This window comes from Suricata suricatta, chromosome 9 (genome assembly GCF_006229205.1).
Source record: "Suricata suricatta isolate VVHF042 chromosome 9, meerkat_22Aug2017_6uvM2_HiC, whole genome shotgun sequence".
Lineage (NCBI taxonomy): Eukaryota > Metazoa > Chordata > Mammalia > Carnivora > Herpestidae > Suricata > Suricata suricatta.
Window position 1 is genome coordinate 71,818,594 of NC_043708.1, and position 4,003 is coordinate 71,822,596.

The following is a 4,003-nucleotide window of genomic DNA, read 5'->3' on the forward strand; positions in this document are numbered from 1 at the left end:
CCCAGCCGCAGCCGCAGCCCCAGCCCCAGCCGCAGCCGCAGCCGCAGCCCCAGCCGCAGCCCCAGCCCCAGCCGCAGCCCCAACCGCAGCCCCAGCCCCAGCCCCAGCCCCAGCCCCAGCAGAGGGCAGAATACCTCCCCCATAGGGGAGGGATGGCCCGGAGGAAGAGGACACACCCTGGGGGCAGCCCTGCTAGTCCTTGCAAGAATTTTCATACCCCAGGGCTATTACTGCAGGCCTTCTGCGGCAGACATTTAAGAACATCTCTGGAATTTTATTGTTCAGAGTCAGCAGATAATGTGCCTTTTTATGCCCCCCCAATAAATACTTACATTGTTTATCCCTCTTATGGGTTTCATGAGGTGAGTATCATTACTTTTTTAAATATATAAGCAAAATGAGAGTAGGAAAAGTTGAGAAGCACAGCTAAAGAGTGGCAGATAAGGGATTTTAATCAACGCCTCTCAGTTTCCAATCCCCCTATTCTTTCCACGCTCCTATGTTTTTTGTTTGAAACTCTGACATCAGACCACAGGGGAGACTAATCTTGGAAAAAAATGGGCTAAGGGTCCACAACCCACTCTCCCAGGTTAGATCAGGCGTTCTTGAAGGAGTCCGCCTTAAGGTTGTGGAGTAAGGCTAATTCCTTTCTGTTGTGTGGCCTAGTTTCTCTCTGCAGTTAGAAAAACAGTCACTTCCAGTAAGAGAATCACTGCTCCAGGCGGTCAAGCAACCTGGTGAGTGGAGTTCTTTCTGCTGCTGTCATTTGCCCTGTTGGAGAAAGTCTTGGGGTAATAGAGGGTTAGAGCTGGAAGAGTCCTTAGAAATCTCTCAATCAACTCCCTTTTGTACAGATGAAGGAGCTTTAGGAGTTCCCTAAAGAGCAAGCACCCTTCCCAAGGCCACCGAGTGACTGGCATAAATGGCAGGGCCCAGGGCCAGGGGCTTTCTGACTTTCAATCTACCCCTTTGGGGTGGTGCCAGGCTGAAAAGGGCAGGAGAAAATGGTTCCCATGGAGGCAGAGCACAGTGAGTGTGTCTCTGTTTGTAGTATTAGGTGGTGCATGAACATGGCCTTCAATAATTCTCTTCTGATCCTTGTGATAACATTTAGGAGGAAGTCTCGTATTAGAACAAGGAGATAAATAAATTCTTTGTTTGTTTCTCCCCTTTTCCAAAAGAGACCACAGACTTCAGGCTGAGTCTTCAAATGAGAATAATACCTGGGTAGAATTTTTAAAAATTGGACGACATTGGGACACCTGGCTGGCTCAGTGGGTAGAGCCAAGAGTGTGACTCTTGATCTCAGAGTTGTGAGTTCAGGCTCCATGTTGTGTGTAGAGATTACTAAAAAAATTATAATTAAAAAAAATTAATGGTGCTTTTAAAAAATCTAAAAATTAGATGACACTCATTAAGCTTAGTTTTTATTTATTAAAATTTTTTTTAAGGTTTATTTATTTTTGAGAGACAGAGACACACACAGAGCATGAGCAGGGGAGGAGCAGAGAGAGAGGAAAACTCAGGATTGAAGCAGGCCCCAGGCTCTGTGCTGACAGCTCACAGCTCGATGTGGGCTCAAACTCATGAACAGGGAGATTGTGATGTGAGCTGAAATCGGACACTTGACTGACTGAACCACCCAGGCGCCTTTCATTAAACTTATTTTTACTTGTATTTATTAAGTGACACTAATATTCCTTGAAATAAGGTGTTGTACAATTTCATTTAAAAATAATTATTTGAGGGGCACCTGAATGACTTAGTCAATTAAGCATCTGACTTCAGCTCATGATCTCACGGTTCCTGAGTTCGACCTGAGTCAGGCTCTCTGCTGTCAGCGTGGAGCCTGCTTCAGATCTGCTGTCCCCTTCTCCCTACCCCTCCCTGGCTCTCAGGCCCACATGCTGTCTCTCAAAAATAAATAAACATTAAAAATTTTTAAACAGATTTGAGCTAAATGAATACATATATACTTAGTAAATTATACTACTGACAGTAAGGGGATAATGCAACTATTGTCAAGGGACCGACAAATGGCTGCAGTTGGGGCGCCTGCTCTGGGCTACAGCCTCTCAGGCCCGTGTTGCTCAGTGGGCCCCCACCCAGCATCTCAGCCTCCTGGATATGTGTGATTTCACTGCCTTTGGGATAAAATGCTCCTCACAGTGGCAAAACTCTCCAAGGCTCCTAGGATCTGCATTACCAGAGAGAAAACTTCTGGGATGTCTGTCCCTCGGCCTCCTGGGCGGAGCCTGGTTCACTTTTTTCACAATGGGGGTCCCTTCAGGTGCTCCTCCCCACAAAACTAACGAAACAGTGATTTTTGTGGCCATGAGAACATTATCCAGCCAACAGTTGACTTGGGCCCCAGGGAGCAAATACATATATACATATTTCTTTATCCAGGAAGCCATTTCTGTTTTACAGGCCCTCCGCTGAGCCTCTCTCATTGGGATGGGAGGGTCACCAAGTGATTAACAGTTGCAGACCCAAGTGTCCTGGCTGGGGATGGCAGCAAGAGCCAAGGGCTAGCCTTAACATTTCGTGCTGACAGAGATGGCTGACCACAGCCTTTGCAAGCCCCGAATCCAATTAAATTGCAAGCATGCTTGCCTCAGGTAGGTGCTGACCCTGCAGCTGGCCAGCCCCGCTCAGGGAAGCCTGGGGAAGGGCTTACTTTGATTGTGTGTTTGATCCTAGTTATTCATCATAAGTCTTCCCAACTGCCATAGGCTCAGGGCCCTCATATCCATTAAGCGCTAAAGACTCAGTGGCCAGGGTCTGGGAGGTTTCCCTACACTGTTCGAGACTGGGAAGAGAACCATCTGGTCCCCAGTACGAGCAGGGTCCACTGCAAAATCTCAGATTTAAAATGTGTACTTACCCGCCACCATAGGAACAAAGTCGACTTCATCTATTTTGAAATTTGGCTCTCATAAAAAGTTTATCACATTGCAAAGCAATCATAGGTTAGAAATTCTCATTTAATAGGCATTCCCAGGTACCACAACGGCAGAAGGGTGGTGCCAAATCATTTGTAGTCCATTCCAAAGGCAGAGCTTTAAATATCATTTCAGACCCATTTCTGCAAGAACATGTTGAATGAGGGATATGTATATCAAATATCCAATGCGATGCAGTGTTAAGGTACCTAGGATGCTACAGTGGTATGAAATACTGGCCTTCTCAAGGGTCAGGTCAGCACAGGGCTGGCAACAGCAACAGAAGGAAAGGGATGCTATTAACCACTGTTTCGTGGTCTGCTGTGTGCTTGGCTTCATGCTAGGTACTTCGTGAAGAATGATAGTTATCATTTTAGAAAGTGCTTACTGGGGTGCCTGAGTGGCTCAGTCGGTTGAACATCATCTGGCTTCGGCTCAGGTCATGATCTCACGGTTCGGTTCATGGGTTCAAGCCCCGCATTGGGCTCTGTGCTGACAGCTCAGGTCTTGGAGCCTGCTTCGTATTCTGTGTGTCTCTCTCTCTGACACTCCCCTGCTCACACTGTTTCTCTGTCTCTCTCACAAAAATAAATAAATAAAACATTAAGAAAAAAAAATTTTTAAGTGGTTACTGGGGTGCCTGGGTGGCTCAGACAGTTAAACATACGACTCTTGGTTTCGGCTCAGGTCATGATGTCAAGGTTCATAGGTTCGAGCCCTAGGTGGGGCTCCTCCTGTCTCCTTGGGATTCTCTCTTTCTCCCCCTCTCTCTGCTCCTCCCGTGCATATGCTCTCTCTCTCTCTCTTTCAAAATAAATAAATAAACTTAAAAAGATAAAAATAAAAATAGTGCTTACTGTGTCCCAAAGGCATTGTGCTTTATATACAATTTTTTCTACAACACAACATTATGTGTTCCATGTTAATACCCCACTTTCCAGAAAAGGAAATTAAGGCTTAGAGAGGTTAAGGTCACAGATTTAGTAAGTGGCAGATGTAGTAAGTGGAATTGAAAATGAGGTAAGTCTGGCTCCAAAGTTATGTTGTCTTTTTCTGCC